General features: G+C 39.9%; 1 protein-coding gene across 1 annotated transcript in view; it reads right to left on the reverse strand.

Moving 5' to 3' along the window:
• The window catches only part of pmfbp1 (polyamine modulated factor 1 binding protein 1), a 649,032-nt gene that overhangs the window by 253,387 nt on the left and 380,783 nt on the right, over positions 1-14,862 (reverse strand). The window lies entirely within an intron of this gene.

Raw genomic sequence — 14,862 nt, forward strand, 5'->3', positions numbered from 1 at the left:
GCGCAGGCTGTCCACTCTGTCTATTCCTCTTAATAGGTTTACTTTTATGTTTTAGGAGAAGGAAAACTCTGATTTCAAACCTCCGCTGCATTGTGGTTGTACCCATTCACGGCTTCAGGAGTAAACTCTGAGGAAAAATCCGGAGCTGGAGTCCCTAAGGCAGTCCTATGTTGAGGTTAGCATTGACTGGCACCTCATGTGATGCTGCTGGTGCCAAATTGTGTGGGTCTTTGATATTCCTTTGGACTCAACAGCTGCATGGGCAACAGCTTGTTCTCCACATCATACTGGCCTTGCTTGTGTTTTGGCTTGCATAGACAGCTAGGCCACATCATCCATGGTCGAGCCTGATAAATGGATTGACTTTTATTTTAATCTGTGTTAATGTATACTAAAATAATAGTCTCTTTTCCTCCCTATGGCAAGAAGTTCTCATTTTAGATGTTTACACAGAAAAATAAAACCCTAAAACTCTCTGAAATCTATTATTAATCTCATTTAAGCTTTCTAATCTTGTAAAATTATCCCTAAGCACTAAAAATAACATTGAGGAGTTATCTAAAAATATTTCATTTTCATCAATTTACTAGTTTTAAATTTATACTTTATAGATAATAGACATCTAAATCCACACAGATATTTGGACGAGGATAATATTGGGACAGTGGTTCATTTGGAATAAAGGTCAGAATTCTGAGAGGTAAATTGAGGCATCAAGGAATGTGGGAAGGTGTCAGGACACTAAATGAATGAGGTGCATGCCCGAGCTGGAGTTTGGCTCTGGAGCATAATGGGAGAGTGCAAGAGGTAACTGAAATCTCCTGCAGCAGGATATGTGCACCACATCTACACAGTAATGTTCCCGTCAGGTTGTTTATCTAAATAGCACTAAAGTAGACCTTAACTGTCTTGTGAAATGACATCTAGATGTGGATTGCAAATCATTAAGTACTTCTGTATATGATTGCCTCTATGAAATCACATTCCTTGAAAATAAGGACACCACGATGATGTTGCTGGCCAAATTGTTAATATTGGCTATTAATTACATGCTTTTCAATATACAGAATTGTTTTTGGAATTTCATCTGGCAAAGAAAAAAGAAATTAAGACTAATTTATCAAATGGATCTTTATGGTTGGCTGTGGTGCAAAACCGCATTAAATCAGTGGGGACAAATAGGGTCCAGTTGTTTTCTATTAGCGCACTGAATGTGGCCAAATGACCTTTGAGTTCAGAAAAGAGCTGACAATAATTAAGTTATGAATCTAGGAACAGATCATTCAACAGTAATGGAAATGATAGTTTTGTAAATTGCCTCTTGGTAATATTCAGTTTGAATAGTCTACATATTTAATTTTGGAGTCAATTATCCTTTAATTTCAGAAAAAAAGAAATTTCAGAAATGTCTATCAAATAGGATAGTGTTTAGTGAACTTATTGAGCTTTTGTAGATTAAAAAATAAGCAATCAAGCTTTGAAAATGTAAAGAATAAATCACAAACTCTTTAAACTGAAAATAAAAAATAGATGTTATCAGGAGGTTCATCAATACATTTAAAAGAAGAGGTGATTTATCATTTCATTCAAAACTCCCTGAAAACTGATAATCCTTCAATGTGTCTTGAGCAGTAATTGTATTGTAAAATTTCAGGCATGAATGTACAAAAATTTGATACAACCACTTAGAATAGTAGGAATATAAATATATCCCGGTGATAAGGTAAAATAAATTTTATGAATTTAAAATTAATTACAGTTGCAGGAGTAATTTCAGTGCCACTGTTTAAACGAGAATTAGGATTGATTTTTGTTTTATCTTTATATTAAATATGGTAAACAGATTTCATAGCTGCTTATTTTGCTGCAAATTCATTGGTTGATTTGGTAGGAAGGAGCTCAAGATTTAGTTGTTTTTGAATGTGATACTAAATCAATGAGAAGAGGAGCTTGAGTACCTTAATGGAATGGTTTACTGACATTCCCTTGCAATTTGATCCAAAAAAAACAGAAAGATTTACTGCTGAGAGGTTTCCTATTTGATTGCAAGACTTCAAGTGACAAGTCTTTATTTTCTGCAAGGAAAAAATGTGAAATCAAATAATCCGGCAACTTCTCTCAATACATATACACACAACAGGAATGCTTTTTCATTGTTTTCAGAATCTGGGCATTGTTGAATGGGCCATGAGGAGATGGTGGCAACTGCCTTCTTGAATTGCCTCTGCTTTCCTGGTGAAGGCACTTCAAAGATGCTGTTGAGTAGACAGTTCCAGCACTTAGATCCCAGTGACAATGATGGAACAGTGATAAACCTCCAAGGGTGATGTGTAACTCCGAATGGAATATGCAAGTTCAAGATTCAACATTCATTTATTATCAAAGAGTAAATAAATTATATAACCTTAAGAGTTGCTTGCTCACGGGTAGCTGCAAACAAGAAACCGGAAAGAACCCAATTAAAAAAAAGAATAAAAATAAAAATAAAAATAAAAGACCGACACTCAATGCATAAGAGAAAGAAAAAAAAATAGAAATCATGCTAACAATTGAAGCGAACAATAACAGCTTTGCTGGTCTCATCCATCAAAAGCTCTGGACCTTAATGATTGTGGTTGCAGATTTGGAAGCTGCTGTTGGAGATATCTAGGCAAATATTTGCAATGACTTTTACAAATTGCTCTCACTGCAGCGGTTTCATTTACTCATTGCAAATGAAACTGAATATTTAACAATTAGTGAACATCCACAACTGTTCTTCTCATAGTGTACTTTACTTCCAATCCCACAAAGAAGATTACGATGGATTGATAATACGTTAGCATAAAACCAAACTATTAGACTGGAAATTATGATGCTTGGATGAAAGACACTGAAACACGACTTCAATTTGACATAAATGCTGAAAACTTGGAATCCAACAATTTCAGAAGTATACTATAAAGAAGTTTAAGTAACGTTGACCAGAAAACTATCAAGTTCAAATTCAAGTTTATTGTCATCTGACTGTACAATTATGCAACCAAATGAAACAATGTTCCTCTGGACCAAGGTGCACCCATGAAATATATGTCACACACAGCACATAGAACAAAATTTGAGCTGGATTTGGTAGTGCTGTCACAAGAGTGAACAGCAGCAGGTTGAGCACACAGCCCCAGGGGGTTGGGGGACCAGTGCTCAGCATGATTCAATTTGAGGTGTTGCAGCCAACTTGAACTGATTGGAATCTTTCCATCAAGAAATCCAAGATCCAATTACAGAAAGGCATACTGAGTGCCAACAGTTTATCCATTAGCCTCCAATTGTGTTACACATTGAACTGAAGTCGATGAACAACATCCTGGCATATGAGGCATCATTTTCTAAGTAAGACAGGATGAAGTGGAGGGCCGAGGTTATGGCACCATCTGTACACCAGTCTGAGTGGTAGGCAAACTGAAAAGGGCCCAATGTAGCTGGAAGATGGGGTTTTATATGATCCATTACCAACTGCTCAGGGCATTTCATGATTGTTGAAGTCAGTGCTGCTGGGTTTTAATCATTTAGGTTAGTTACTGTCACTCTCTTGGGCACTGGAATGATGGTGGCTATCTTGAAGCCTGCAGGGACAGTGGACTGTTTTAAAGACATTCATTAGGAACTCTATTAGCTGACCAGGTATGTTGTCCAGTCCTGCAGCTTTGCCTTGGCTGGGATCCTCCTCACCTTGGCTGCGGCTATGAAAGGTGGCTGTTCGTCAAGGGAGAGAGGGCTTTCCTCGATGTCACATCATTCATGGTGCACAGAAGGCATTCAGCCTACGGGGAAAGAAAGGCTTCACTGTTGTTGACATTCAGGGTGGACTTGTAATCTGTTATGGTTTGTATACCTTGCCACATATGTCATGTATTCCTGGTCTCATAAAAGTGTCTGTGAACTTTGTATGACCACTCTCACTTTGCCTTCATGATAGCACGGCTCTTGCGGACCTTAGAGTCGTCCTGTCCCCCGATCTGACGGCAGCATCCTGATCCCTAAACAGTGCACAAACCTCTGCAGTCAGCCGTGGCTTCTGGTTTGCCCTAGCAGTTTAATGTCTAATCACAGAAACGTCCTCACTGCACATTCCTATGTAGCCAGACACCGATCCTGCATTTTCATCACTTTAGAAGTGATGATCGTAGGTAGCCCCCTCCCTGAATACGCTCCAGTCCATGCTTTTGAAACAGTCCTGCAGCACTGAGGTGGCACCTTCTGGCCAGGTCCTGATCTCCCTGTAAATTGACTTTTCTAACTAGTGGTCTGTATGCTGGGATTAGCAGAATGGATATGCGGTCTGATAATCCAAAATAAGGGTGGGGGGCAGTCTTGAAGGCTCCATGAATGTTGTATAAACCAAGTTTAATACATTCTCTCTCTGGTTACTAAGCTGTCACACTACTGGAACTTTGGCAGGACTTATTTTAAGTTTGCATGATTGAAGTTACCAACAACAATGAAGAAACTATTGGGATGAGTGTCTTCAAGGTTGCAGAAGATGCCGTAGAGCATCTACAATGCTTCCTCAGCACTAGCACAGTGGGGGATGTTAATAGCAAAACTCACAATAGTAGTGAACTCCCTTGGAATTTAGAAGGGCCTCACTTCACTCTTCTGCAGTGAGTAGTGGACCATTAATACCGAGGCATTTACACACTAAATCTTATCGACTTCCTCCTCGGGTCTTACCAGAGATCTCAGCTTTTCTGTCTGCCTGAAAGGAGATTAGGCTTTCTAGCTGAATGATTGAGTCTGGAGTGGTGTCCTGGAGACACATTTCTGTCAGGATGAGTGTGCAGCAGTTCCTCATCTCTCCCTGGTTCAAACGCAGATGTAGGGAATCCAGTTTATTTGCTGGCGATTAAGTATTGGTGAGTAGGATTGTAGGAGGCATGGGCCTTTATGGGTGTTTTAAGTCTCACTTGAATATCAGTGTTCTTTAACAGCTTCTGCATCCCATGCACCACTTACATCATCCACTTCCCTGAGTAGCTGTAATAGCCCGTGGCCTGGAGGGGCATAGGAAACTGTTAACAAGGGGTGTATTAGTAGCTAAATCCAGATGCCAACCTCATGTTCCTTCGTGGAGGCTTGTTCTGCTGAGTTGCCTTCCACCTCTAAGTGACATATAAACATGTACTGCACTACTGGACATCTCTAAGCAACTCTGCATGCTAGTCTGTCCTTCACGTGGAAGGATAGTTTCAATTTTGCCTATTTCAGTGAAGGTACTTACAAACCAAGTTGTATTAAGTGAATAATTTTCCAATAAAATTTGATTTCAAACTACATGCAAGGCTTCTGGCCACTTCAGAAAGAAACAACACAGCAATAGTCTATTTCTGGCATTAAGGGTGGGGTCAGTAAATACCAGCTACATTTTTCAGTTGAAAAACAAAAACTCATTAAAACTGGATTTGACTATGAATTCACAAAGTAGGTTCAAATTTCATCTTTAATAATGTTTGTCTCAAGCCTGTAGAGAGTTTGATTTATCTGGTCGTTCATTCATTGAAGAAGGAACATTGCATATAACAGAGAAAAGCAAGGCTTTTGGAATGCTTTCATGAATTTTCTCAAGATATTCAAGATCCAATTTAGCTCAAATAGTTGAAAAACTTTTACCTCTAAAGAGTAACGAGTGTTAGAACTTCACCTCAACTGTAAAATGAAACAATCTTAATGAGAATTACATATAATTTATTACTATGTGACAAATCTTACTCAAAGAAAAGGATTTCAGTTCTGGAATTGCAGATTCTTCTTTATCTTTTTAAAGTGATATGCATTCAGCACAGATGATAGATACAAGCTTCACTTGACTGTGTCTGGGGAAGTCACATGTCAGGGATGGAATGAATGACTGAGACATTAACGTGACTTCTCTCTACAGATGTTGTCTGATCTGTCAGTGTTTCTATCTTTTTATTTATTATGGGAAAATATTTACATCCTTGCATCATTTTCTCAGCTGTTCAGCAATCTTCCAACATTTCCTCTGGGTATGATATTAGCCCCATAAAACATGAGCATCAGTTGCTGTTAACTCTAATCCAACCTAAAAGGTACTAATGAGCATATCATATGGTTTATTTCTTAATCTCAGGGATGCTGGGACCAGATCTTGTGCTTGAACAGACACTTCTACTGATTTCAGCTAATAAACAGGAGATCAGGCACCAAGCCAAGAAATTTCAGGACAATTTGGCAGGAAGGGTTTGATATATTCATCAACCTTTTTTTTTTACAGTGATAAGGAAGTAAATTTTCTAGACACAAAAAGACTTCAGATTTTGTAATCTGAGGCTGTAATCTACAGCAAAAAGACTAACTGAATTCAGGAGGTCAAGCTGTATCTGCAGTGGCAAAGGGGTAGTTGACATCTTGGGTTGAGACCTTGCACCCGACTCAAAGCATCAACTACCTTAAATGGGCAGTATGCAGCAACTGCACATTAAAGTCAAAGTTCAAAGTAAATTTATCATTAAAGTACATATATGTCACCATATACAACCCTGAGATCTCCTTTCTTGCGGACAATCACAGTGAACACAAGGAAAACAAGAGTATCAATGGTAGACCAGACCCAACAGGGTGGACAATAACTAATGTGCAAAACAAAACTAACTGTGTGGAATAATGGAATCCTGGATTTCAGTGCTTTAAAAGGGATAGAGAGGGGGGAAAAGAGGAGGGGTGGCATTACTGGTCAGGGATACTATTACAGCTGCAGAAAGGGTGGGTAATGTAGCAGGATCCTCTTTTGAGTCAGTATGGGTGGAAGTCAGGAACAGGAAGGGAGCAGTTACTCTACTGGGGGTATTCTATAGACCCCCTGGTAGCAGCAGAGATACCGAGGAGCAGATTGGGAGGCAGATTTTGGAAAGGTGCAAAAATAACAGGGTTGTAATCATGGGTGACTTTAACTTCCCTAATATTGATTGGCATTTGATTAGTTCCAAGGGTTTAGATGGGGCAGAGTTTGTTAAGTGTGTCCAGGATGGATTCTTGTCACAGTATGTTGACAGGCCGACTAGGGGGAATGCCATACTAGATCTAGTTATTAGGTAATGAACCGGGTCAGGTCACAGATCTGTCAGTGGGTGAGCATCTATAGGACAGTGATCACCTCTCCCTGACATTTAGCATTATCATGGAAAAGGATAGAATCAGAGAGGACAGGAAAATTTTTAATTGGGGAAGGGCAAATTATGAGGCTATAAGGCTAGAACTTGCGGGTGTGAATTGGGATGATGTTTTTGCAGGGAAATGTACTATGGACATGTGGTCGATGTTTAAGGATCTCTTGCAGGATGTTAGGGATAAATTTGTCCCGGTGAAGAAGATAAAGAATGGTAGGGTGACGGAACCATGGGTGACAAGTGAAGTGGAAAATCTAGTCAGGTGGAAGAAGGCAGAATACACGAGGTTTAGGAAGCAAGGATCAGATGGGTCTATGGAGGAATATAGGGTAGCAAGAAAGGAGCTTAAGAAGGGGGCATGAGAAGGCCTTAGCGAGTAGGGTAAAGGAAAACCCCAAGGCGTTCTTCAATTATGTGAAGAACAAAAGGATGACAGGAGTGAAGGTAGGACCGACTAGAGATAAAAGTGGGAAGATGCACCTGGAGGCTGTGGAAGTGGGCGAGGTCCTCAATGAATACTTCTCTTCGGTATTCACCACTGAGAGGGAACTTGATGACGGTGAGGACAATATGAGTGAGGTTGATGTTCCAGAGCATGTTAATATTAAGGGAGAGGGGGTGTTAGAGTTGTTAAAATACATTAGGACGGATAAGTCCCAGGGGCCTGATGGAATATTCCCCAGGCTGCTCCACGAGGCAAGGGAAGAGATTGCTGAACCTCTGGCTAGGATCTTTATGTCCTCGTTGTCCACAGGAATGGTGCCAGAGGATTGGAGGGAGGCGAATGTTGTCCCCTTGTTCAAAAAAGGTAGTAGGGACAGTCCAGGTAATTATAGACCAGTAAGCCTTGCGTCTGTGGTGGGAAAGCTGTTGGAAAAGGTTCTTAGAGATAGGATCTATGGGCATTTAGAGAATCATGTTCTGATCAGGGACAGTCAGCATGGCTTTGTGAAGGGCAGATCGTGCCTAAGAAGCCTGATAGAGTTCTTTAAGGAGGTGACCAGGCATATAAATGAGGGTAGTGCAGTGGATGTGATCTACATGGATTTTAGTAAGACATTTGACAAAGTTCCACATGATAGGCTTATTCAGAAAGTCAGAAGGCATGGGATCCAGGGAAGTTTGGCCAGGTGGATTCAAAATTGGCTTGCCTGCAGAAGGCAGAGGGTCGTGGTGGAGGGAGTACATTCAGATTGGAGGGTTGTGACTAGTGGTGTCCCACAAGGATCTGTTCTGGGACCTCTACTTTTTGTGATTTTTATTAACGACCTGGATGTGGGGGTAGAAGGGTAGGTTGGCAAGTTTGCAGACGACACAAAGGTTGGTGGTGTTGTAGATAGTGTAGAGGATTGTCAAAGATTGCAGAGAGACATTGATAGGATGCAAAAGTGGGCTGAGAAGTGGCAGATGGAGTTCAACCCAGAGAAGTGTGAGGTGGTACACTTTGGAAGGACAAACTCCAAGGCAGAGTACAAAGTAAATGGCAGGATACTTGGTAGTGTGGAGGAGCAGAGGGATCTGGGGGTACATGTCCACAGATCCCTGAAAGTTGCCGCACAAGTAGATAGGGTAGTTAAGAAAGCTTATTAGGGTGTTAGCTTTCATAAGTCGAGGGATAGAGTTTAAGAGTCGCGAGGTAATGATGCAGCTGTATAAAACTCTAGTTAGGCCACACTTGGAGTACAGTGTCCAGTTCTGGTTGCCTCACCATAGGAAGGATGTGGAAGCATTGGAAAGGGTACAGAGGAGATTTACCAGGATGCTGCCTGGTTTAGAGAGTATGGATTATGATCAGAGATTAAGGGAGCTAGGGCTTTACTCTTTGGAGAGAAGGAGGATGAGAGGAGACATGATAGAGGTGTACAAGATATTAAGAGGAATAGACAGAGTGGACAGCCAGCGCCTCTTCCCCAGGGCACCACTGCTCAGTACAAGAGGACATGGCTTTAAGGTAAGGGGAGGGAAGTTCAAGGGGGATATTAGAGGAAGGTTTTTCACTCAAAGAGTGGTTGGTGCGTGGAATGCACTGCCTGAGTCAGTGGTGGAGGCAGATACACTAGTGAAGTTTAAGAGACTACTAGACAGGTATATGGAGGAATTTAAGGTGGGGGTTATATGGGAGGCAGGGTTTGAAGGTTGGCACAACATTGTGGGCCGAAGGGCCTGTAATGTGCTGTACTGTTCTATGTTCTAATACAAACAGAAAGAGAAAAAATATTAAATAAATAAACAATAAGTATCGAGAACATGAGATGAAGAGCCCTTTAAAGGAAGTTCAATTCAGTGGGAACAGTTCAATGATGGGGCGAGTGGAGTTAACCCCCTGGTTCGAGAGCCTGATGATTGAGGGGTAATAGCTGTTCCTGAACCTGGTATTTTTAGTCTTGTATCTTCTTCCTGAAGGCAGCAGTGAGAAGAGAGCATGGCCTGGGTGGTCAGGTCCCCGATGATGGTTGCTGCTTTCCTTCGACAATGCTCCATATAGATGTGCTCGCTGGTGGGGAGGGCTTTACCCATGATTTACTGGGTCATATCTACAACTTTTTCCAGGTTTTTCCACACAAGGGCAATGGTGTTTCCATACTAGGTTGTGATGCAACCAGTCAATATACTCTCCACCACACATACAGAAGTTTGTCAAAGTTTTAGATATTGTACTATATCATTGCAGACTCCTAAGGAAGTAGAGGCACTGTCCTGCTTTCGTTGTAATTGCACTTATGTGCAGGGCCCAAGACAGGTCTTCTGAAACAATAATACCAAGGAATTTAAAGTTGCTGACTCTTTCCATCTCTAATCCTCTGATGAAGACTGGCTGTTGGACCTCTGGTTTCCTCCTTCTGAAATCAATAATCAGCTCCTTGGTCTTGGTCGTATTGTGGCACCATTCAGCCATATTCTCAATCTTCCTTCTATATGCTGATTCTTCACTACCTTTGATTAGGCTAACGACAGTGGTGTCATCAGCAAACTTAAATATGGCATTGGAACTGTGTTTACCTTCACAGTCATAAGTATAAAGCGAGTAGAGCAGGGGGGTAAGTACAAACCTTTATGGTGTACCTGTGCTGAGAGAGATTGTGGAGGAGATGTTGTTGCCAATCTGAGCCGATTGGGGTTTGCAAGTAAGGAAATCGAGGATCCAGTTGCACAAGGAGGCACTGAGGCCAAGCTTATTGATTAGTTTTGAGGGGATGATAGTATTGAATGCCAAGCAGTAGTCAATAAAGAGCATCCTAAAGTATGCATCTTCACTGTCCAACACATTTGACCTCCAAATTCTTATCCCATCTATTTAAGTTAATTAAGAGGTCAGGTACATTCCACATATGCCTCCATATTGTGATTGGATGCTAAGTTTCTACCCTAAGTGTCTTAAAAGTGATCCGTTTATTCATGGTGAATACAATGCTTCTGGTTATTTAAATTTATTGGCCTATTTAATGATGGCCTATTTAATACACGTTAGGGAGCAAACTAGCTTCAATCTAAACATTGCATGCTAATTAAAACTATACTTGTACCAATTAAACACTATTGTTAGACGGCTATAATCACATAATTCCCAAAACAATTATGATTTTCTCTTTGTTAAATCAATCAGCTCTAACTGCTTTACAAAATTCTAAAATCACTGGGGAAAATATCTAACCAATTTATTCAAATTAATTAAAATTGTTTAATTATCTTTTTGCATTGCACTTTTAATTAAAATTAAATGGTTGTGGTGAACTTTATGCATAATTAATAATTGTATGTTTCATTAAAAGTCTTCAATAAATTGCTCATATTTACTGTCCCAATTCTAGAACTTCAGGGGGTAAATAAAATACTTCTATAAACAACCTCAAATTTAAGTGCTGCAATAAATCATATTCTTCTTCCTTAATTTGTATAATAAACTCATCAATTAATAATTTTCATTGTTTCTCCATCCCACCCAAAAATGGATGGCAATATTTTACTTTATTACATAAAACTTCCAAAAGCTGAGCTTAGATCACAATATTGACATACACTCTTCTGGACAGTCTCACAGGGTCAAAGGTGACATTCTTCTACTCAATTTCTAAAAGATTTAAGGTAAGTCCAATGTAGAGTTTGCAAACTCTGTCACATAATATGTAGGATAGGGGTTTTCCAATCTTTTTTTTTACCATTGTCCCCTACCATTAAGCTATGAGGGGCCTATGAACTGCAGGTTGTGTACCTCTGATGCAGGAAGAGCTTGATGGTGTGGTTGTCTGGGTGATATGGTCATGGTGCATTTTCACTGGACTTTTCCTTGCTCCCGACAAAAGTAAAGGTTGTCATAATCACCCTGGATACTCCACCTTAATTTTGCCTGGTGATGGGGCAGGACTCCGACGACTGGATGTTAAATATAGTATTTTTCCATGGTGATATTGAGAGCATCTTTGACTTATTCCCCTCTTTCTCTCTTACTCTAATAGAAAAGGGTGCTTCTTTCAAAGACAGTTGCTAAAATCAGAGATCTCTGCCATGCTACAATGTATTGAGATTATAATATTTCTAAGCCAGCTCTGAGGCACAGGCTACAGTGACTGCATGCCTGACTTCAGACTCTTGAAACACAAACCCTACTCTACACTCTGTTAGTGGAAAGAATTATCATACATATCAAGGAAAATCATGCAGAATTTCTAGAATTAATTTAATGAAATCTCCACTGTTCATATTATTTGTTGTTAAGATAAAGCTTAAACATAAATTTCAAAATGTGCAGTAATATTACAATTGTTATGTCATTAACATGTTAACTGTCATTAAATTCTATTTCTTTGCAACAAAGTATATAGTTTTGCTTTCTATTATCTCAAAGGGATGAAAAAAGAATGACTGACTTGATTCTTGAACTTCCTCCTTTTGCCTCTCGTCTCTTATGCTGGTTAATGCCGGAGCATTATATTTTGCTACCGTCAGAAGGTAGAGGGATATAATTCAGTTTTTAAGCAGAACGGGAACTGTAAGTTCTCTTGAGTAACAAGGTAGTATTCATCAATGCAAGAACACACTGTGGAGAAGAGCAGTTGGGGAAGGATTTTGGTAACTTAAGAAGTGTTAAAGATTGTGTACTTCAGGAATACTGAATAAATAAGTGAGCTTGCATTTATACCCTTCTCAAAACTAGTGAGGTCACATTGATTACTTATTTATTAATATATTGAAATGGATATAGGAGTACTGCTATTATATCTCCATCTCCATTGGAACCAACGGCTAACACTGCTGTCACAACATATTTGCTTCTGAACCGAGCACATAAGAAAGTACAAGCAGCAGTGGGTTACGGTTCCTTGAACGCTGCCTGCCGTTCAATATGATTATGGTGGATCCGCTTCAGCCTCATCTCCTCTCCTGCTGAGCCAGTTCTACATTGTCCTCAATTCCCCAATCTTTCAGAAATATACCTACTTCCTCAGGAAGAGATTTGAATCAGGTTTAATATCACTGGTATATTAGACACTAGGCACTAGAATACTACAGCACAGTACAGTTTGTGTTGTGAAATTTGTCATTTTGTGGCAGCAGTACAATGCAATACAATATGTAGTGCAAAAAGAGAGCAAGAAAAAAGTTAAGTAGTATATATGGGTTCAATGTCTATTCAGAAATCTGATGGTGGAGGGGAAGAAGCTATTCCTGCAATGTTGAGTGTGTGCCTTCAGGCTCCTGTACCTCTTCCTTGATGGTATTAATGTGATGAGGGTCCTCAATGATGGATACAGCTTTTGGGGCATCACCTTTTGAAGGTGTCCTTGATGCTGAGAAGGCCAATGCCCACGACGTAGCTAGTTGAGTTTACAACTTTCTGCAGCTTTTTCTGGTCCTGTGCAGTGACCCCAATATACGACATAGTGATGCAACAAGTTAGAATTCTCTCCAAGGTACATCCGTAGAAATCTTCAATTCTCCTGAAACTCCTAATGAAATATAACCACTTTTGGACCTTCTTTGTAATTGAATCAATATGTTGGGCCCAGGATAGACCTTCAGAGATGTTGATACCCAGGAACTTGAAAGTGCTCACCCTTTCCATTGCTGATCTCTTGATGAGGACTGGTGTGTGTTCCCTCAACTTCCCCTTCCTGAGTGCAAGGTTGTTGATGCGCCACTACTTTTGGGTGTTGGTGATTTCGACATAACATGATGATGAGGCAAGGCCAAAGGAAGCTGAAATGAGTAAGTTTTTAGCATTTTATACAGAAAAGACGCTACTGGGCTGTACAATGCTGAATATTTAGCTCATCCCTTCTCCCTGTGTCTTTTATTTTAAACACAACTATTGTTGGCAGAACCTCAGGTGGTAACGAGAGGCCGTACAGGAATGAGATATGCCAACTAGTGGAGTGGTGCTGCAGCAACAACCTGGCACTCAACGTCATTATGACAAAAGAGCTGATTGTGGACTTCAGGAAGGGCAAGATGAAGGAACACATACCAATCCTCATAGAGGGATCAGAAGTGGAGAGAGTGAGCAGTTTCAAGTTCCTGGGTGTCAAAATCTCTGAGGATCTAACCTGATTCCAACATAGCAATGTAGTTATAAAGAAGGCAAGACAGTGGCATGTCAACAAATACACTCAAAAACTACTATAGATGAACCATGGAGAGTATTCGGACAGGCTACATCACTGTCTGGTATAGGGTGGGGAGGGGGGTGCTACTGCACGGGACCGAAAGAAGCTGCAGAGGGTTGTAAATTTAGTCAGCTCCATCTTGGGTACCAGCCTACAAAGTACTTAGGACATCTTCAGGGAACGGTGTCTCAGAAAGTCAGTATCTATTATTAAGGACCTCCAGCACCCAGGGCATGCCTTTTTCTCACTGTTACCATCAGGTAGGAGGTACAGAAGCCTGAAGGCACACACTCAGCAATTCAGGAACAGCTTCTTCCCCTCTGCCATCTGATTCCTAAATGGACATTGAACCCTTGGACACTACCTCACTTTTTAAATATATAGTAGTTCTGTTTTTTTGCATGATTTTTAATTTGTCCAATACATGTATTTTGTAATTGATTCACTTACTTATTTTTTATTTTATTTGTTATTATTATTTTTTCTCTTTTATATTATGCATTGCTTTGAACTGCTGCTGCTAAGTTAACAAATTTCACATCACATGCTGGTGATAATAAACCTGATTCTGATTCTGACAAGTTATTGAATTTCATACTTTCTTTAGTTTGATTCTGATAAGTCAAATGTTGGTTTAATTATTAATGTAAATTCATTAATTAATTTATTTAAAATGTTCAAATATTTTTCCAAGTGTTTCTGGAGGGACATTTATAAATTTTAGCAAGAGAGGTCAAGTGCCCACCATCTGGTGATAAGCAGGTCAGTTCTTTAGAAGGGCATGAGCAATGTTGGCGCTCTGTGGCTGCATAAAGTAAATGCACCAATGACACCCCACCAAAGGCGAATTTGAGGCAAAACAAATATTAAAAACCATAGCACCAGTTGTTAACAGGAAGCGGAAGCCAGGTGTTCACTTGGATTTCCACTGTATTAATATTCTTTACATTAGGAAGTGCAGACTTCATTCAGAAATCACTATAAAGACCTCCAAGCAATTTACAGTCAGAGGTGTTCTCAAATCTTCAGATTTTTTTGCTTCCTGAAAGTCAATAATATTCAATTTAAATCACTTTGGAATTTTGCCAATTTTCCTT

Source organism: Hemitrygon akajei, chromosome 17 (genome assembly GCF_048418815.1).
Source record: "Hemitrygon akajei chromosome 17, sHemAka1.3, whole genome shotgun sequence".
Classification (NCBI taxonomy): Eukaryota; Metazoa; Chordata; class Chondrichthyes; order Myliobatiformes; family Dasyatidae; genus Hemitrygon; species Hemitrygon akajei.